We start from the raw sequence: 23,021 nt of genomic DNA, 5'->3' as shown, positions 1-23,021 counted from the left end.
TGCATTTCAGCACATTTTCAAGCTTTTCTTCTTGTAGACAGTTTTTGGGATGTAACTATTATTTTTCTTGATCAATAAAGATGAATCCAGCTTTGCACCAACTCTAATATTTCTTAGGAGGTTGTATCTCTTGGGGTTCGGCCCAACCCAAGTGCCCAATACCTCCTTTGTGTACTTTTATGTGTCTTTGCTGCATTCTTAAAGTAATTTCTGCTATTCAGATTAAAATCTTCCTTTGTTACTTAAGTCATTTTTTGATGATTGAAATAGCTTTTCATGCTTCAAGTTGATTTGATAGTTTGGTAAAGGAAAAGATCTACAAAAATGCCATCAAGCAATCCTTGATCTCATCTCTCCCTCCTTGGGACCATGATCTGAGACCAAGGCATACTCGCTGCCATAAAAACACTATTTTGCTTTTCAATGCAATTGCTAGTGTTAGATTTTTAGTTAGGAAAGTTGATACCAGTTGTAATTGCATGTTTAGAATCTATTCTTGCTTAGTTTCCATAGTTATCTTGCATGATTTTCTGCCAATAAACTTTTGTTCATCATATTTTTGGTTTGTAGGTCAAAGTAGGCCAAAATAGCTAGACCTTTGGTTTTTCTAGTCTTTCTTCGATCAGTTTTGAGAAATAGTGTGCAAAGCATCTGTAATACCTCCCTGTCTATCCTTCCTTCCTCACACCACCTGCTCCAACCCCAAATTTTGGATTCCTTCCCTTCATTCACCACACTTTCTCGATTTGACCTAATTTCTACATTCTTGTGCATCATTGCTCCCTCCATCCTCGAACAAATCCAATCACTCCTTAGCATCATTCACCAGGTCCTAGACCCCTTAACATCCTTATCCAACCTCCATTTCCACTTTCCCACAATTTTTCCTCCATAAACCCTCCAAAATCCTCTTTTAGGAACATCCTGTAGAAGCTATAGAACATCCTGTAGAAGCTACAGTACATCCTGTAGAACCCCTGCAAGCATTTCCTCTCGCCAATCAACCTCTGCAGAGTAAAAAACAGTTAATGCACATGCATAATAATTCTGACAACTTACTCAAAAATTTAAAAAGATGCTTTTTCCAGATTTCACTTCAAAAGTAGCTTAGTCACACACATTTTACCTTTTCAAGAGTCAATGGCATCCATTTCCACCACTTTCATCTCTTTTCTTGCACTAGTAGGGTTAGCCGGTAAAACTAGGGTTTGCTAGGGTTTGCATTTCCTTTCAGCTTCTTAGTTTCTTTCTACAAGTAGATTAGCCTCCTTTGAGTTAGCTTTCATACATCAGTTAAAGTATTCTTCTAAGAGCTCATAGAAGTTGGCTTAAGCTCCTAGCAGACTTGTGCTAGCTGATGAAGTGACAATTGCGGCAAGAGCTATTACTTGTGCATATAGCATTGTCACTTCCAAGTTTTTTATGAACTACCGGGTTGATAAAAGTAAAGAAGGGAGTCCCAGGAGTTGCAGCATTATTGCTGCAATACTGGAGCCCACCATCTTTTTGGCACCATTGCCGGGGAAGCATCAAAGTATTGGTGATTGCTGGTTTTCTTCTATTTTCTACTACAACCTTCTGCTAAGTAGTTTATTTCAGCAAGCATAGAGTAGTTGTTTCATTTCCATTCTGCAATTTCATTTCCGCAAAAGTAGATTAGAAATTTCTTGCTTTCATAGATTAGCATTTCAATTCCGTAATTTCAATTCTGCAAGTGTAGATTAGCATTTCAATTCTGCAATTTCCATTCTGCAAGCATTGATTAGCATTTCATCTCTGCAATTTCATTTCAGCAACATAGATTAGTCATTTCTTGCTTTCATTTCAATTCTACATTTTCATTTTAGCAAGATAGATTTTAGTTAGTTGCAGCTCAATCTATTTTAGTTTTGCAGATACAAGCAAAAAAAAAACAAAAATCAACGAAAAATATTTCCTTTCATGCCTTGTAAAAGTAGAGATAAGTCAACCAAATGTTTGCAAAACACCCCCACTGCTTCACACAACCAACCTTCTCTCTTCGATGGTTGTGATTAAGAAGAACCCTTAGGCAGACAACAAGACATATTTGAAGAACCTCTACGGGAGAAGAAGAAGAAAACATTCCTCTAGAGCAAATGGTTGAAAACAGAAATGTTGGGAGCAATACCTTTTCTTCCAACTCATCCATTGAAGGTGAAATTGGAAACATGTGGGAAGATTGCAAGAGCGAGATAAGGCAGATGGTTGCATTGCATATCAAAAGAAGACAAGAGGAAGCAGAGAGGGCTTTGGGCATCTTTTGTCCCAGGTGCACTAGAAAGAATCCTAGGAACGAATGTCCATTGCACTCCATAGAAGTGTGTTTTGTTTGTGAAAGAGACCATCCTACGAACCAGTGCCCTTCCTTTCCCGGACTTAAAGTTGCATATCAAAGGGCCAAAGGAGCCACTAAACCACTCTATTATATGAACCAAAGGAGTCCACATGGACCCATACCTTACTGGCAGGGAATGCAAGGGATATCCCAGACTTATTACAACCCCTATCAAGCCACTTCCATGCCTTCTTGGGGTCCCCCTGCTCATCCTTCCTAGTCCATGCCCCCTCCTTGGTCATATCCATCTTAATATCATGCTCAACTATCTACTCATCCATTTCACCCCTATGCTCAGACACAACCTCAGTGGAATGCACCTCATCAGGGGTGGAGGCCCCAGTACAACTCTCTTCCCGCTCCTTTACCTCCACCACCTGCCCAACCACAACCCCATCCACATCCATCTCAAATATACGCCCCCACTCAACTACCCGTACCACAATTTCCAAACCCACACATTGGAGTAGCTCAACCCAATTACAATGCTGAGGCACAACATGTCCAAACAACTCCTCTTGAGCTCAATGATATTCACCATAGCTCAAGAAGAGTATTGCAAAAAAGAGATTTCATTGACAGCATTGAAAGACCACATCCAACAAAAGAATATTCAAAAGAGGAGATCAAAGGACCATGGGATGCACTTGATGAAGAGAAGACATCAAAATCAGAGATCGAGAGAGTTCCCTCATGGTTACCATCAAATCCTCCATGTATTCAAGAGAAAAATCAACAAAAATAGGAAGATGTGAAGGTCATGATAGAAGAAGATATGGAGAATGATCCAGATCAGTAAAAGGACCAAGGATATGAAAGCTATATTGAGATATGGTTCCAGACGGTCACAAAGTTGCAGCAATGCTCTCTTCCTCGGATATGTTTGATTCCTTCAAAGTCAAATCATTTGGTCTCTGAAATTTGGATACCTGTCAAAGCATGCATTTCAAGCCTCCACATAATTTTGTCTCTAATCTCGATGTGCACATGGCTCCATTGGAAGTATTCTTATACTTGAAAATGGTTTTGTTTTTCAAGTAGGGTAGGGTAGGAAAAAAGAATAAAGAAAAAGAAAAAAATGAAAATAAGAGGAAAATAAAAATCTAAGGTGAAAACCTCCTCGGAGGCGCCTCAGATTGGCTCATTGATTGAAAACCTCCATGAGGCGGTCAATGGGCTGGAAAGAAAGAAGAAAAAGAGAATAAGATCCCTGGGTGAAAACCTCCCTTGGAGGTGCCCACGGCAGGAAGTTATGGTGAAAACCTCCATGAGGCGCCCTAGTTGTTTTCAAAAAAAAAAAAAAGAGAAAAAGAAAGAAGAAAAGAGAAACCTAATTTCTATTGAATAATTGCAGGAAAGACATTGCAAGTTAGGAGGATCGCACAAGACAAGGAAAAAGGTTAGCACCAGGCTGCCAACACCCCTCACCATCCATTCCTCCATGACCACTACCCTTTCCCAAGATTTGGTCCCATTCAGACTGAGATTTCACCTTCTACAGGAAGTTCTGTGTCTTCTACAAGAAGTTCTATGTCTTCTACAAGAAGTTCTGTGTCTTCTACAGGAAGCCTACGAACAAGCCAAAATTGATCTCCGACGAGGACCTGAAGGCTGGGAATATGTCCATGAGGTCTGTAAACATCCCTGTTTCCATCCCTCACCCTTCTCCATCCTTTTTTCCACCTCATTGTGCTTCTTTTATGAAAACTGTGTTTTCTACATGAAGTTCCTGTAGAAATTACAGAAAGCTACAAATGGATTTTAAAAAGTAGTATGGCGAACATGCAAGCTTCATAAAGGGTTCATATATCCTTCTGTAGTCTTCAAACCCCTCTTCCATCATTTCCATGCCTGCATCACACCCCTAGCTCATTTTTATTACTGTCCAAAAAAACCGCAGAATGCTTTAATACAAAAAATACATAGAGCAGAAATTTGTTTTCTCCCTAACGTGAAAACCGTGCATCCATTTAAATTTTTTTTCTATGGGGAGTTGTATAGGGATGATGGCAACATGCCCGAGCAATTTTAGCCAATTCCAGTGTATGGTTTCCAAGAAATTAGCCTCCATCACCTTCAGCCATTTTTTGCATTCTCTCCATATCTGTGCATCCATTTCAAAACATGTTTCATGGGGAGATGCATATAGGTGATAGTAACCTACCCAAGCAGTTTCAGCCAATTCTGATGCACGGTTTTCGAGAAATTGACCTCTGTAATCTTCAGCCATTTTCAGTTTTTCTTGAAATCTGTACATCCATTGACCACAATTTTGCTATGGGAGGTGCATAACGATGATAGAAGCATGCTCAAAAAGTTTCAGGTCAATCCGATCTATCGTTTGGGAGCTATGGAGAAAACAAGTTGTTGTCTTGTAAAAATTCAGCATCAACAACATGAGGGTGCAAATCTGAACGTTGAAGTAGGCTCCTGCAGCGTAGATCCAGCCAGAGGATACCTGCACCAGAAAATAAGCCATGTATTAGCAAACAGACCAACATGCATCCATAGAATATGAGCATGCAGTAGCAAAAAGGACCAAGCATCACGTCGACTTACAGGTAAGTGTCTAAACCAATTCCTCTATTTGCATTTGTATGATTCGAAAGTGCATAAATGAATGAAATGGTGGGATTAAGCCAGGAAGCTATCAAGTTAACCCGACACCCTCAGCCAGTTCGATTACACTCATTTGGAGGTCACCGAACACGTGTATAGTCATTCACGGGAAATTAAAAAAGAAAGAAAGGTGGTGACAGATATTGAACTCCAGCACAACTGATGGTAAGGGATTACAGGCAGAAAACATCCAGTCCCATGATGACACTGTAGTAGGGACCAATGGTATGAATAATGACAACGCACATTTCTGCCACCTCATCTTCTCACATGAATCACGCTGCAGTTAAACGATGCTCGGCTGAAACTCTCACCACGCTTTGGTCACTGCGCCTTCACAACATTCACAATTGAAGCACACGTCCACCACTTCTAGATCAGCTAACCAGTTGTCCTCTGCAAGATTTTTGCCTGATTTTTCGAGATTTCTGCCTATTTTTTAAATCTCCCGCCTATAGGCCTTCTACAGGAAGCATCCTATATGAAGTAGGGCACATCTTTTCCGAGCAGAGAAGCCTAGGATCTTTTTCTTCGTCGAATTAGGAGCTCTAAAAAATGTAGGCTTGAAAAACTCCTCTATGCATAGTATGTTTTGGAAAGGTGGTGAATTGAACAGTGTCAGATTGGGGAATCAGAGAAAAGTCTGCTTGTGAATTGAAAGAAGAGCGTTTGCTTGTGTATTGCATTGGGTTTCCCAGTGGTTTCTGCATCAAGATTCTCCTCCACGTTTCCTATTTTTAACCAAAAAAAAAAAAAAAAAAGTCCTATAGAGAAGATCTGTGCAATTGTGGGGGCCAGCCTGTGTATGAAAGTTTTAAAAGTTGCATATCTGTATGTGTGTTGAGAAGGAAACTTGGTCTCTATCCTCTGTCTGTAGAAGCAAAACTCTTCCTTTCATAACAAGATAGCTGAGAGCTGAGTCACAGTAGTTGTGAAACTAGGGAATTGTTGCTCATTGATAAGTCGAGGAATTCTTCCTTGAAGTCCAGGGGGAAACCATAAACAACATTTCCTTTTTTGACCAAAGCATAAAAAAGGAGCACTCTCACCATGCCAAGGGAATTCATAAGAAAGGAACCCTCAGACTCTAGAAAATTACGTGAGAACCCTGAGGTGGTGAACCTTTTCACACCAGCCAATTGGATGCCATTCTTTGACAAAATTCAGGGTCACGACAAGGAGATATTTGAAGAATTTTTAATGTCCCTGAGACCTCAATCAAAGACATTGGTCGCAGTCAATTTTAGGGGTTTGACCCTAGAGCTTACCCATGAGCTCATTAGTCGAGTTACTGGTCTACCATTAGGGTTATCTTGGAGAAAATAAGAGAGGGCATTGGGCCAAGCTGCCAAGAAAGCATTCTTCCTGCCCAAGGAACATCCTGTAGAGGACAAAAATGAAGTGAAGAGAGCCAGCTTGCCTCCTCTTTGGAGTGAAGTCAGTGTCCAAATCATGAAGTACATTACCTGTGAAGGAATATTCAACATTATCTATGGTTATCATTTCAGGTTGTTGTGTGAACTAAGACATGGAATTGATTTACCTCCAGAAATGAAACTGAGCATTCCCTATTTTCTTCTTCAGTCACTGATGGAATGTGGGACAAAAATGAATGAAGGGATTCCAGACCAGTTGGCCCATCATGGGCTCATCAAATTATTAGTGGAAGATGCCTTGCACACCTACACTATCCCCATCTCATGGGAAATCTTCTAAAACATGTCTAGGGATGACAATATCAGATGTTTGGCCGAAAACATCACCCCATCCAGCAGTGAGGAGGGGGAACACATGGAAGAAGGTGAGAAAACTGATGATGAAGGAACGTAGAACATTCAAGCACAGCAAGGACAGAAAGAAAAAGGAGAAATGGGCCGGATTGCTGAGCCTAAAACAGAGGCGCAAACAACAGCACAAACACCACGAGAAAAGAGAATGTAGATCAGAGCAGAGAAGGCTGAAAAACCCCAAATAAAAGCTGTCACAGCCAAAGAAGGCACATCCAAACAACAGGAAAAGACACAACCTGAAATAGCAGCAACACAACCAGGAACAGTTGACACAGGGCCTTCTACAGGAAGCAGAGAAAAAGAACAACAAGAGGAGAAATCACCTGAAACATTGGCAAGAGAGGCAGCAACTGTGCTTGCCGCTCTAAGAGCACCTCCAAAACAACAAGGGAAGAGAAAAGGCAAGCCTCCATGTATTTTAAGGCCAGGAAAAGCACAAGAATTCAAACAAGCAGAATAGGAGGAGCAGTGGAAGGACATGGACAAGAAGGAAGAATTTTATGGCACACATGAGCAGACCACATCAGAAGCTTGGGATGATAGGGAGGCCACCAGGGCCATCAAAGATGAAGAGATAGATTGGTTTCTCAGAGGATGAGCAACACTTTTAGTAGGGGGGTGATGATGAGCCCCAAAAATGAGTAATTATATGGGCTCATTCAGCCTCCTAATTCAACTTAATCCACATTCTCATTAGTTTATTGCATGTTTTTATTATATTTAAGCTAATAGAGTGAATTGGGTTAGTCATTATGCCAAAAAGTCTAATGTGTGATTTATGTAGATTTTTGGTCAATTTTGAGACAAAATGAAAGGTCTAATGAGCACTTGGCAGCGAAATTCGTGGGAGAACAAGGGAGAGGATTTGTAGGAAGGTGTCCCCTTCATTTATGAGCCCTTACCTTGAATTCTCCAACAAAAACTCGGAGCACAAGGGGCAGCCAAGCCAGTTAAGTAGGACTGCTATTAATTGCAAGTTTTGGCAGCTGAGTCCCTAAAGTTTAGGAGGACTGTTGGGGTCCTAAATTTGTATAAATATGAAGGATTAGGGCCTCATTTTAGTTAGTCATTTTTTAGTTCGATTTTAGTTAGTTTGTAGGCAGTTGTTAGTCAGCAGGTTAGCTCTGCATTTCAGGACATTTTCAAGCTTTTCTTCTTGTAGACAGTTTTTGGGATGTAACTATTATTTTTCTTGATCAATAAAGATGAATCCAGATTTGCACCAACTCTAATATTTCTTAGGAGGCTGTAGCTCTTGGGGTTGGGCCCAACCCAAGTTTCCAATACCTCATTGTGTACTTTTATGTGTCTTTGCTGCATTCTTAGAATATTTTCTACTATTTAGATTAAAATCTTCCTTTGCTACTTAGGTCATTTTTTGATGATTGAAATAGCTTTTCATGCTTCAAGTTGATTTGATAGTTTGGTGAAGGAAAAGATCTACAAAAATGCCATCAAGCAATCCTTGATCTCATCTCTCCCTCCTTGGGACCATGAGCTGAGACCAAGGCATACTCGCTGCCACAAAAACATTGTTTTGCTTTTCAATGCAATTGCTAATGTTAGATTTTTAGTTAGGAAAGTTGATACAAGTTGTAATTGCATGTTTAGAATCTATTCTTGCTTAGTTTCCATAGTTATCTTGCATGATTTTCTACCAATAAACTTCTGTTCATCATATTTTTGGTTTGTAGATCAAAGTAGGTCAAAATAGCTAGACCTTTGGTTTTTCTAGTCTTTCTTCGATCAGTATTGAGAAATAGTGTGCAGAGCGTCTGTCATACCTCCCTGTCTATCTTTCCTTCCTCACGCCACCTGCTCCAACCCCAAATTTTGGATTCCTTCCCTTCATTCACCAAACTTTGCCATTTTGACTTAATTTCTACATTCTTGTGCATCATTGTTCCCTCCATCCTCGAACAAATACAATCGCTCCTTAGCATCAGTCACCAGGTCCTAGACCTATTAACATCCTTATCCAACCTCCATTTCCACTTTCCCACCGTTTTTCCTCCATCAACCCTCCAAAATACTCTTTTTGGAACATCCTGTAGAAGCTACAGAACATCCTGTAGAAGCTACAGTACATCTTGTTGAACCCCTGTAGACTTCCTGTAGAAGCTCATGAAAGCGCTTTCTTGAGATCCAATCGCTATGAAACTCTCTAGAAGGGTGCCAGGGACCCCTTAGGCCATCTCACCTTTCCAACCTTTTGTAAGCATTTCCTGGCGCCAATCAACCTCTGCACAGTCAAAAACAATTAAAGCACATGCATAATAATTCTGACAACTTACTCAAAAATACAAAAAGATGCTTTTTCCAGATTTTACTTCAGAAGTAGCTTAGTCACATGCATTTTACCTTTCCAAGAGTCAATGGCATCCATTTCCATCGCTTTCATCTCTTTTCTTGCACCAGTAGGGTTAGCCGGTAAAACTAGGGTTTGCTAGGGTTTACATTTCCTTTCAGCTTCTTAGTTTCTTTCTGCAAGTAGATTAGCCTCCTTTGAGTTAGCTTTCATACATCAGTTAAAAACTTCTTCTAAGAGCTCATAGAAGTTTTCTTAAACTCCTAGCAGACTTGTGCCAGCTGATCAAGTGACAACCACGGCAAGAGCTAGTACTTGTGCATATAGCACCGTCGCTTCCAAGTTTGTTACGAACTACCGGGTTGATAAAAGTAAAGAAGGGAGTCCCAGGAGTTGCAACATTATTACTGAAATACTGGAGCCCACCAGTATGCACTGTATAAATAAATAGAACACTAGGCTTCTACTTATGTGAAGATAACTAACTGGTGTAAAAAGGCAGGTAAGATCAAGGGTGTGATTTAGAGAAATAGTGTAGAATGCTACTCCAACAGCGCAGAAGCCCCACAGCCCCTGGTTAGGGTTGCGCGGAGGTGAATCTATCACGGCGCGAAGGCTAGGGAAGTGTGCGAAGCAACCTGCACGTAGGGGCTAGCAGTTGGCCCAAATCAAACCCTTAGACATCTCAAGGGTGTAGAAACTTGGTTCTAGCACCCCCCATAATACTTCGGGTGAGACCTCAGTCCACGCTCGGAATGTTTCTGAAAGGGTTAGTAGTACAAGGATTTGATTGGCTAATTAACTCTGAACTTGGTCAGGCCCCAACAAGCCAACAAATGGTTCCGATGTTGGGACCAGGATCTGCATAGAGTTGTTTTATGTCGTATCGCTGGAGTCTAACTAAGAAAGGAATTGAGGATTGGTTGGATAGGAAGATTCATGAGTTCACGGCACAGGAGAACAGGAACCTGCGACTATCAAAAGAAGAGTGGTTAGGGTGCTACTTAGACATAGAGATCCATGAAATTTTCTTCGTATCTTTCCACACTGAGCTATATGATTGGATCGCGAAGCTAGCAAATAGCCAAGGAAGGTGCATGCTCGATAGACCTATCATGTGGACTCCAGAATTGGTGCGCAGATTGGAAGCATCAGAGGATAAGATCGTGTGCACTGTTGATCACTGGCTCGATCGAATTATAGGAGGATTGATCACTAAGTTCGTGGTAGATACTTCAGTCAGCTACAGTGAGGCAGAACGATGCTTCCTCAAAGGACCATGAGGTAAGTACATTAAATAGGTTATGCAGATAAATTTAAGTTTGGGACTACACAAAGTGGGAGGATCTACAGAAATGAAGGTAGTGCGGAACTAGAAACTAGCCCCTTGATTTCACCTCTGCAAGGGGGCGAGGAAGAGCTTGTGAAGACCTCACCAAGAAGTGTGATCAATTTGATAAGGCAAAGGATTCCGTGCATGCCACCTGCACCCACACCGCCACCAGTTTCACCGTCTTCACCACCATCTTCGCCCATACCACCTCCGCTACCACCGCGGGTCAATATGGCGAGCACGAAAAGTTGCCAGTGTTCAAGGGAGTAGGAAGTGAAGACCATGACCAATTTTGGTTCGTAATAAAAGCTGTATGGGAAGCACAGGGAGTCAAGGATGATAACATAAAGAAAGAAACATTGGTTAATGCTCTGCAGGATCATGTGCTGACCTGGTAAATTAAGCATTCCAATGACAATATGAATGTGGGGATCATAGATATTCAAACTACGCTAAACAAGGAATTTAGCAGGCCAAAATCAGAGGCACAATCGATCATTAGGTTCAATGAAATCATAATGCTACTAGGCGAGACCCCATTGGAGTTGGATCAAAGACTGAAGTGCACAATTCATGAAGCTAACATGATGTTGATGGATGGACAACACCGCAAATGGTTTCTAGAATCGTTAACACCACATTTAAGGAATGTGTTGTCACAACAGAGGCTAACAACTCAGATAGAGGCCTTGGAGATTGCGATGAGACTGCATGAGACCACGCTCCTCCCAGATAAAATCATTTTTGAAGGCACACACCCAGGACGGGTGCCTGGCTTGAAATTTGAAGATTGAGATCTCGCTGACCACGAGGAGTTCCCTCACCTAGAGACTGTGCAGCTCATGAAGCCCAGGAAAAACACCACGGTGGGGAATACCGAGTTGGAGTCACAAAAGTGGTTACGCGAAGTGGAAAAAGAAAGGTTACTAAACCTCCTTTGGGTGTCGCATTTCCACCACGCCCTAATACAAATTTTTGTCATCAGGTAGTTGCTCTGCCTGGTGCATGGTGGGTGTTTGTGGCTGGAGGAGCCCATCCCCATCACAGACCACTTAATTCACCGCATTACCCAGCTTCCATGCAGAGGAGAGGACCCCGTAGACATCTTGGAGGGGAAGAGCAGTGACTTGGCCATCATGGAGGCCATGAAGAAGAAATATAAATTGGAGAAGAAGAAAAGGGGCTACGCCATATCCAACATCAACAAGTAGTTAAAGTGGCGACCCAAATACTGGCAAGTAAAGTTATGTGCAAGTGCCACATGGACGAGGTACCCACACTGGTGGTGGCACTTGCTAAGCAGTGTGCGGAGGGGGTCTAGTTTAACTGGTCCGAGTTCCTCTGCAAGGAGTTCCTGGAAAATTTCTATGAGGCCTAGGAACAAGTAAAAATGTTTCACTATGCATGGCTTCTACTATCCAGAGTGTTCATGGCAGGAGAATTTCCGGAGGATAGTTAGTTTCCCACAATTAACAGGGATCTACTAGAGGTCGTGAAGTATGCTTCACTCTGGGCCACAAAGGATGCAAACCGAATTCGCGACAGTAAAATATTATGGGTGTTCATGGAAATGAACCTCAGAATGGGGATTAATCGCAAGCCACAGTTATCACCCACTGTCTACTTTAGGCTACAAATTTTTGCAAAATTTAAAGTGGATCTCCATAACATCTATATCAGAGCGTGCAAGGACCCTGCCAAGCAATGGAGAGAGCTATCCTTTGTAGCCACATATGGTGTAATTTTTAATGTACTAGAGACATGGTCTCTAGAGTGGCATGCCCCAGACATCATGGCAATGGAGAAGTCTATGGTGCAGAGGAAGAAAGAGGAGGCTAAGTTGCACATGTCACAGTTGGCAGAGAAGAGAAGGCAAGAAGCAGTGGCAGCAAAAGCGCAGGAGGCGTGGGACGCTACGCAGACAACAAAAGAATAGAAAAAGGCAGTAGTAGCTGCAACACAGGAGGTAGCCAAGAAGGTGCACGAGGGCCACAAGTTGCCTTCACATGGGTAGGAAATAGAGGAAGAAGAGGGTAGCATGGACCCACAAACCATGTCAACACAATTGAAGCACCAATGACTAAGTGAGCGGATGGGGCCACGCAAGAAGGTCAAGGCATCAAAGTTGTCTATTGACCTAATCACCCTTACTAAGGGTGATCTACGCGACATCAACGAGATGGTGCGCGATGTCACCTCCGAGGCCCTCCAGAATTTTGTGCAAGAGAACTAGATTATGTTGGGGGCCCTTAGAGCGCAGTTGCAGGAGTTGCAGGTGTGCACTTCTCAGACTGGTACCCTCTCGACCAACCTTGTAGTAGGGACAACTGTAGCATAGAAGATGATGCATAACCAGACAACAAACACCATCATGCTGCCAGAAGGGGCACTGGTCACCACAAATGAGGCCGACAAGCCTACGATTAGCACACTGAAGGGTCTCGGGATCAACATGGTTGCGCTCCCGTGGGAGACACTCTACGTTTTGCAGGATGGGATTCCTGTAGAACTACGGGCTAGGTAGAACCGTGCACTACAAATGCTGAGCGAGAAAAAGATCACCATGGAGCAGTTGAGGTTGCAGCACAACGAAGTGGTGTCATAGAACAGGAAGATGGTACAGGTATTGGAAGAAGCCTGTCAGATGGTCCCTGAGCTGGCCATCCCAGCAGAGGCGCGCATCCACTGACTAGCAGTAGGGGTACACGAGGTGTGGCAATAAATGACTAAGGTTTAGCTAGAGCTGAACCTTCAAATAATAGAGTTGCGGTTAAAGGCGTAGCCGTCTACCCCTTCGAAAGTAAGAGAATAACACACCAATTCTATGGCATCAGGGTTGGAAGATATCGACAGTGCAGTAAGGGACTACACCAGAATGTTGGAGGAATCATTAAGGTCCTCACGAATTTGGAGGAGGACCCCAACATCCATTGCTTAGAGACAAAAGCGCATGAGCTCCAGCAGCAGTACGACAACGTCAAAGGGACCGCGTAGACAGTGGCCCTCACTCAGAGGCTCTCACGAATGCAACAAGCTGAAGCGCTAAAAGAACAGGTGGATGCAACACGACACAAAGAAGAAGTCCTGAAGGCATTCATTCAGCCTTGGATTGACGAGGCTTTCACTATCACAACAGCAATTGAAGGCAAGCTCGCACAAATGAAGGTGACACAGGAACAGGTCTAGGGAAGCGGTTCTGACACTACGGTCTTGGAAAAATGTGTACAAGAGATCTAGCAAGTAGCTGCTCAGTGCATTGCTGACCTTGCAATGGTTCAAGCAGAATTGGAGGGACTCCGCATGAAGATCTCTACTCCAATAGAGTGACTCAAGGGTGAGTCACGATGTTTGTGTTGGGGGCTTGTTGGGCATGGAATCCCCCCAAGGCATGTTTTGGGGCTTAAAGCTCGAGTTTTGACCAAGTCCTTAGTAAAGACTCCATGATTTGTGGGCATGGAGCACGAAGCCATAATAGAGTCACAGGATTGTCTGCCCTTGTTTTTTTAATGTAATGTTGGCTTGATAAACCTACCCATGGTTCGTGGACCATGCGATTGTATAAATAGAAAGAGGCTCTAAGTGTAGAAGATAGCTAAGAAGAAGGAATAGAAAATAAGCATGAGGAATCTAAGAGATTGAGTCGCAGTGTAAATTGTGTCTTGGGTCATAATTTAGGAGAAGGCTTTGCAGCTGTGTACGCAGAGGCCTAGTAGTTTGCAGCTGAGTGTGCGGACCCCTGCAGCTGAGTGCACAGGGCAGATCGAGTCTGTAACCTTGGAAAGAATTAATAAAGAGAAGTTTACCATATTTCTGTGTATCGTTTCCTACTTTATGTGTTATTGGGTATAATTTGCAATTTTACTATTTATTGGCTGCACGAACTTATATATATGCAATGTATAAATAAATAGAACACTAGGCTTCTACTTACGCAAAGATAACTAACTGGTGTAAAAAGGCAAGTAAGATCTTGGGTGTGATTTAGGGAAATAGTGTGGTACGCTGCTCCAGCAGCGTAGAAGCCCCACAGCCCCTGGTTAGGGCTACGCAGAGGTGAATCTATCAGGGCGCGAAGGCCAGGGAAGTGCGTGAAGCAACCTGCATGCAGGGGCTAGCAATTGGACCAAATCAAGCCATCAGACATCCCAAGGGTGTAGAAACCTGGTTCCAACGCCCCCCATACTACTTCAGGTGAGACCTCAATTTGCGCTCTGTGGACTGTTGCCGAAAGGGTCAGTAGTACAGGGATTTGTTTGGCTAATTAACTCTGAACCTGGGTCAGGCCCCAACAAGCCAACAATTTACAAGTTGTTTGAATGTTTGATTAATTGCATGATATGAGTATGTATCTATAAGATTGCACGAAGGAATGATCTTCTTTTAAGATTGTTGTACTAACATAATATGTGTTGAGACAGTTGATATGTACTTGATTATGAGTGGGTGCTAGTTGTAGTATTATGATTTATGATGTGAAATTGATTATGACATGACTATTAGTCTTGGTAAAGGTTGAATTCAAATTAATAGACATGATTTCTTGATATTTGGAACATGTGACTGACATCTGTGAATAGTTGCAGGGAAACATGCTTGGTAATCACATGACAAGTTAACAATTGATTTGTTTACATAACTGATAGTTGGTTGATGTGATAGCACATAGTAAGACTCAATTGCAATAAGGTAAAAGTTAAAATAAAGGAACTATGTGAGAATTCCTTTTTCTATGTTTGGAAACTGCAATTCTAAACGAATGAGTGCTTTGCATACAGGAAGTATTCTCAACCTTGATTTTGTTTGACATTATTTGTATATGTGCTATATTCATGAACATGTACTTCATAGGTATAACAATTAGTTTCTAGTTATATCTAGATCCGTCAAGGGAATTGGAGTCCCTTAAGAGATGATATATGTATGTGTTCAGTTACAATGAAACGTACTCGACACATCAAGGTACGGTAATCAATACATTTTTATGTTTATTTATACATCAACATTATGCGTTTATGACAATATGGTGTCGAGATCAGATGAAAAAAGAGACTACTATGAAATCTTAAAGGAGAATCGAGTTGAGATTCCTCTTGGAGGCATTGGAACCCATGGGGATTGAGTCATGGTGCTTGTTGAGAGTTTTGTGCCTTCGATATTTTGTGATTTGTTTGAACTTGATTTATGGGTTTTAATTGCATTTGGTGTAAGGCCTTGCCACTTTGTTTGTGATGTCATATTGCTAGTGTTTTTTCATGGTTTTCTTCTTGTTTGTTTCTTGTTCTTGCCTTTTTTGTTTTGAGGGTCTTGGGAATTGGTTGGGAAAGAGGAAAGTTAAGAGCCATGTGGAACCTAACAAGTAATGTAAGGCTCGAATGAAGATTGGTGCAAGATTAAGGGCAGTTGAAGGCAATCGTGTGGAAATCAACTAGATTGGTTGTCCATTTGGGTAAATGGATAATGGAAAGACAATCATAAGAAAGGTATCAAGAAAGGTAAATTGAATGGATGTGAGGCATCCAATGCCTTGGATATGTTTGGAACTGTTGTTCTCAATGATGTGCATGTTGTGCACAGATAAAGGGAGTTTCTTAATCTTGACCTTATGATGTCTGGTAATTATATTATGTTCATGATTATGCTAATGTATATATATGTATATATATGTATTTATGTATGTTGTTGTCTAACAGGGTCGTCCGGAATCATTATTGTAGAGGAATTATTTCTTATGCAAGTGAATGGCATGAAAGAGATTCCTCGTCTTATGTGGAATCAAGTGGAAGAGTACTCTCGACAGATCTATGAGGTCAATATCATGTGGATATGATTTGATATTATGTGTTTGTACTATGCTTATGTTTATGTTATAGACAGGCTATGCTGAGGGATACATTAGTGGAATGAAAGTAGCATGATATGTGACATGCTTGGAAAAACATGGATAGTGGAAAGACAATAGAATTAAGGTTGATTGGTAGAGACAATGTGGCTTTTGGGTGTGCAATATTACTATTGTGTATCTATTCTACATGACGTACCTATGATGTTGTGTGCTTGTTGCATATGCGATAATGTGTACATATATTGTTGTGTCCATGTTGAATATATTGTACTGTGTACGTATATTGCTGTGTGTGTGTTGTATATGAAGTGCTATGCACATATGATTTTGCGTGCATGTTGTACATGTGGTTCTATGCACATATGGTGTTGTGTGCATGATTGTACATGTGGTGCAATGTGCATGTGGTGCTATGTACATGTTGTACATATGGTGCTATATGTCGGTGGTGCTTTGTACATGTTGTGCATGTGGCAATGTGTACATGTGGTGTTGTGTACATGTGGTAATTTGTACATGTTGTACATGTGGTGCAGTGTACTTGTGATGTTGAGCACACATTGTGCATGTGATGCTATGTACAAGTGATACTATGTACATTTTGTACATATGGTACTGGTGTACATGTGGTATTGTGTGCATGTCGTATATGTTGTGTTGCAGGTATGTGATATTATGTATATGCATTGTTTAGTCATGGTATCGTGACATGTGTATTCGTTGTTTTGTATTCTGTGCAGGTGTATGTATTGTGTTGTGTGCTAGGTGTGGGTCTATGTATTATGTGGTGTTATACGTCATGTGTGGATGCATGTGTTGTGATGTACACTGTGTGAATGTGTATGTGATTGAAGAGAACAAAAGGCACTAGGTGTTTGTTGGGTGTGGCAACGAATCTGATGTGTATGTGAAAATGGCAAAGGAGAAAGGTAGAAGAAAATGACCAATTCAAGGATAAGTATCATATTTTATTTTAGTTTTATTATGAATGTGATCTATGACTCTGATTTATGATGGTTACATGTGATATATGATTTTGGTTTATGATTATTGTATGTGATTCGTGATTTTGATTTATGATGGTTGAGATTTGAGATAATGAGATGTGATATGTTTATACATGATGATTTGGTCAAGAACTAGTTTGACTTGTTGTGACAGGAAGTAAACAAAGTTGCAGGTGTACCTTATTGACGAGCTACCAATGAGGTATGATGTGAATTTATTTCAATTTATTTTGAATCTAATGGAAATTATGTGCTTGGTATAGGAAAGCATGAAATTCCCGGTTGAGTGGTTGAAATTAACTGCAAGAATTAGCAACGTCAGTAAAAGGAATTGGAACATGCAACAATATGCTAGTAAAGTATTTCATGAGTAGGGTAATTGTGGGACATTGGTACCCAATAGTGTCCATTTATTTCCATGAGCACGCTATGACCGATATGATGGTTTTAAGGCAGGGATATGCCTTGGTTTTTGGACCTTATGATGCGAGGAAACCTTTCCAAGGGAGGGGTCACCCAAGGGATTGTGTAGCAGAGAAGGGGATGCCCATGGAACTTGGAAGGTGCGTGACTGCACAAAAAGCTGTGACAAGATTTCTCGAGGGATTGTGTAGCAGAGAAGGGAAGGCCGAGGATGGATTTTATTTGGTCATTAGCATTACCAGTGGAATCATATGCACATTGGGAGTGTGCCTTGGAACAAGGAGCCGATAACTATTCACTAAGTGGGCAAGTGGTGCAGGATTGTAGCACTAGACATTGATTCAAACTTTGGCTTTGATAGTGGATTCTATACTTCTTGGGAAGGAAGTCAATCCTAGTACTAATTTTCAGGGTGGAGGTGTGAGCCTCTAGATTCCCTTGTTTCAGATGTAGGCATTGTATCCTTTTATTTGTTGGTTGAGAAAATGTGAATGTGTATATTATTGTAAATATTGTCTCGAGATAAAGATCCATAGACAATATGATTATTTGTTGGGTGAAGCAAACATGCATAAGTATATGTGTTTTCTATTGTAAATACCGTAATGAGTTCTGTTATAAAGCTCCAGTAAACGGTATGATTGTCATATTTTCAGCAATGGTCATTATAAATATTGCAATGAGATGTGTTATAAAGCTCCATGGGGAGTATGTTTTGGTTTTTAGCGGTTTTTTGATTTATAGGTGTCATTGAACACTGAACACGATGTCCCCCCAAGGGGGAGGGTTCCATAACAACCCTAGTTAAAATTTCATGTAAAAAAATATAAGACCAAGGTCATGGGATACATATTCTAAGTTGAATGGTGGGAAAAACATCCTAGTGGGTTTTCATTTTAATTTATCATGGCTAAGGAAATTGGCAAAGGCAATGGCAAAGGGTTTGGAAAGGCAAGAGATATTATTTGACATTTATTTATGAAAATCATGGAAATTAGGAGAAAATTAAGGTGAAAGGTCACAGGTTGCATGTGAAGAGGAAAATGAAATAAAAATAATGGAAATTGAAGAAAATAGAGGCCTCCATGATAAAAAGGCTATGAGGATCAATTAATGGCTTTTGTGAGTGTTATATTTTTGTCAGTTCAATGTTGGAGCTCTCATTTCCTACTCTCTCTCTCATACTCTTGGACACTTAGATTTTTCTTGGAGCACTCTTGGAGGAGTGTGGCATACTCAAGATTTGGAGCAAGAAGGCAAAGGAAGAGAAGGAAAGTGCAAGAGGACATCAAGATCAACAACACAACAAGTTTTTCTTACAGGTACCAAGTTGCATGTATGATTTCCTTGCTAGTTTTGGCATGCATGGCTTATGCATGTGGTTTCTTGGTTATGATATGTCATTGGCATGGATGAATGCCTGGATTCATGATGGATTTTCCTAGCCTTTCCATTTCCTCAATAACCATGGTGTTGTGTGTGTCTTTCATTTTGTTTATAGTTGGTTCTCATTTTCCTTATGGATGTGGGTTGAGTTACTAGTTCCTATAAGCCTTGGTTGGACAAATGCTCTGGAAGCCCTGTAACAACTTGGGTTGAGTTACTAGTCCTAGAATCTTTGGTTGGGAAAACGCTCTGGAATCCCTTGGTGGGTTGAGTTACTAGTACTAGAAGCCCTTGTTGGACAAATCCTCTAGAAGCCTAGCAACAATTGTGGGTTGAGTTACTAGTCCTAGAAGCCCTAGTTGGAACAAATGCTCTGAAGCCCTGGATATCTTGTGTAGAGAGCGATCTAGTGATGGTTAGTGATGTGAAACCATGAGATGGAATCACTGGTTGAGAGTCAAGGTGGTTTGGCCTCTAAAAGCCCTAGTTTGGTTTTGCTTGAGTTGTTTCATGAGATCTCACATTCATGCTTGGAATCTAGGATGGGGATGATTGACTGAAAGAAAGATTTGGTTCAACCAATATATGGTCGGGTGGTACGTGGAAGTCCCACACTTCGTTGCATTTTTCATATGTTAATAAGAGCTTATTTCCTATTGTATTTTATGGGTAAATATACTTGTTCATATGTGGTTTTTATGGCTATTATATCCTTGTTATTTTTGTTGGTTATATGCTAGTCATGGGTATGTTTTGTGACATACTTGATGTATGTATCTCATCATGTTTTGATTTTAAAATGAATGAAAAATGAATATATGATAATTCAAATATTATGATAAGGCATCAATGCGTATTTATGAATATTAGATAAGTATGAGACCCTTATGCTCAGATATGTTGTTATGATTTGTAGAATGCATATTTGTGACATGTTTGATGAAATGTATGTCATGGCTAGTAGGGTTCCAGTCAATTCATTGATAAAGTGTTTGCATTATTACCTTTGTTTTAATGTTATTTATCATTTATCAAAGTTTCATGAAGTTTTGGGCAGTGGTTTGAGTCTAGGCCTTGAAAAAGTGGCCAAAATCTGGGGTCAAGGGCTCAGAACTAGCTGAAAAAGTCCACAATCGTTGGCATGCCCTTGATGTGGGAGTGACTTGAAGGCCTTATTCACATGCATTCCTTGTCATGGGAGTAGTTGTGGGTCTAGGTAAGTGAAATGTCAAGTTGTCTCAGGGGTTGATCACCTGGAAAGGTTAGTTGGATCTTGGGGGTTTTGTAGCATGTGTGGAAGGTCAGAATGGTTTTGTTTTGTTGGTTCCACTTCCTTAAATATAGATAGAAAGTTGAATCACATCATAGTAGCCTCTTGTCACATGTTTACCGAGAGAACTGGTTAACTTTGGTAAATGTGGGAGGAGGGTGTTATAATCATCTTTCACTTCATGGTGGTATTCATGGCAATTTCCTTCTCCATGACCACTGATATGGGCTTGGAGGGATTCTTGGCTTAACACTTGCACCTTTCCTACTTGATTTTACATTGAAAATTATCAAAGGTGAGATTGGTAAGATCCAACACTTAGACTTCTTCTTCTTCTTCTGGTATGGCCAATTCCTGTAGTAGGAAATGTCCACTAGTAATTGGAGTAGATGGCAGGATGTCCATAGGATGCATGTATAATTTCATCTCTAAAGCTTTTGACTATCGATCCTTTGTTTATTTTCTCTCTTATTCTTTGAGCATATATTGTTTAATTTTCTTGGCTAAATCCTCTTGTTATTTGTTGGCTTCCTCTTCTTCTTTTCTTGTTCTTATGTCTTTCTTTCTTCTTCCTTGGAATTTCTTGTTATTCTTATTTTTTGCGTTGTTCTTATTCTTCTTTTATTTTGAGATCTTATTCCTGTTGTATTTTCTTCCTCATTTCCTCTTCCTTCTTCTTCTTAGCTATTTCCACATTCTTTTTCTTCAAGGTTTCTTTCTTCCTTTTCTTCTCTTCTTATTTCTTTAGGGTTTCCTCCTCTTCTTGCCGCTTTTGTTGGGATTCCTTCTCAACAACCTTTTTATTCTTCCACTTTTCTTTATTGGATTCTTGTTGTTGTTTCCTTTTGAGTAAGGTTACTCTTTCTTCAAGTCTCAAGCTCTCTTGGTTATTATTATTCGATTGTTCTACCTCTTTTTCATTATGTACAATTGCCTCCTTTTCTATGGTAGAATTGTAGAAGTTTTTCATTCCTTCTTCCTCATCTTATTTGCAGTGAATATAAGCCCAATTGTAGCCAATTAATTTACAATGTTCTTGTGAAACACATCTTGGGTCATTTTTTCAAAATATTAAATAAAAAAATGAAAGTGTAGTAGGTCTTTGGCTTCTGATTTTTCTTCTTTGAAATTATGGATCATGTATGATCCGATGTGTAGTGGGAAGATAGGCCAAGGTCCTTTCTTACCCTTAAGAAATGTTTTGGAAAATCTTGTAGTTAACTGATATGCAACTTCTTGTAATACTATTTTGATATGGCTAGGGTAAGGAGAGCATGGGGAGGCTTGAAAGCACCAAAAACTCTTGTATACGTGGATTCTCTTATCGAAAACCAGTCTGCAATATCATGAAGGGAATTATTACACCTCTCAGACATACATGGAGGATCATAACCAAACAACTCACTATAAAATGGAGAAATGAAATGACCTGTGTTGAAAATGCAGCAAGAAAATATCAGTTTGACTTTGCCTTGGTCAAACTAGAGAAAATTCGAATTTCTATTTCAACAGAAATCTTGAAGGTAGTTAAATGAGGTGACATGGCACTTGCCACTCAGTTAATTTGACTCAGGGAAGCTTGAGTTTAGTTCATTATGATTGATTGTTAATTTGTAGCAATTTATTTCAGTTAAATTGAATTATGGCCAGTTAAACTAGTTCTAAATGTTATAAGAACTAGTGGAGGTGAATTTGTAGAAGTGGAACTTCAACCACACTCAGTGATCAACTAGTTAACTAATCAATCCACCCAAAATAACTGGTGCATGCAGAGATTTCAAGTTACCCGGTTGGGATAGAGATTCTAAGGTAGTGTACTATCAGTTGTAGACCATTCCAATATGTATAGGTGGTGCATGTAGTCAGAGGAAGGACCTAGAGGAATTGCACAATCCGATTGAGGAAATTTCCTAAACAATAGGGGCTAATTTCCTCAAGGAACAACATAGGGAAATAGGAGCTTGGAGGGCTTGAAAATTAGCTAAGTTTTGGCCAAAGTCATCCAGTCAGGCAAAGAGATAGACTATACACTTGCAGGTTATTCTCAAGCTTAAGAAAGCATATGTATTTCATCTCTATTATTTGATTAATGTAATACATATATGAAGGGATTTTGAGCAGTTGCTTTCTTCTAGATAAATATTTGTGCATGTGTGATAATTCTTCTTGCATGTTTACGATTTGTGTTGTCAATTATGAATTAACTTCCACAAAATAGTATGGTAGCTTTGAGTCTTGTGATTTAGTGAATTTCATGAGCAGTTTCAAATTTGCACATTAATTTCTACATTATATTAGAGCAAAATTCACGGTAGAGCAGAAATTTTGAAGTTGTTGTTGTAGGATCAATTCTTCAAAGCTACAAGGATGAATTTATATGGACTAAGACTTGAGTATGCCCTTGAGGGAAGCTTTAAATATGTTGATTAGATTATATGGACTAAGACTCGAGTATGCCCTTGAGGGAAGCTTGAAATATGTTTCTTGGAAAGAACGCATGGGGGTAGTGCTGCAAGATAATGGATTGAAGGAATTCATCGATAATTCTATCCTGAAACTAGAAGCAATTAATACTAGGGATCTAGAATATCAGAAGAAGTGTGTAGCTAAGGTGAGGAGAATCATATTGGAGGGAATAAAAGACAACATTGTCTCTAATATCCAATGGGAAAGAGACTCCGTATTCA

Source organism: Pinus tabuliformis, chromosome 4_2, assembly GCF_031772625.1.
Source record: "Pinus tabuliformis cultivar Carrire ecotype Pingquan chromosome 4_2, CPIR1, whole genome shotgun sequence".
Lineage (NCBI taxonomy): Eukaryota > Viridiplantae > Streptophyta > Pinopsida > Pinales > Pinaceae > Pinus > Pinus tabuliformis.
The sequence above is the reverse complement of the archived record's forward strand: the minus strand, read 5'-3'. Positions refer to the sequence as shown.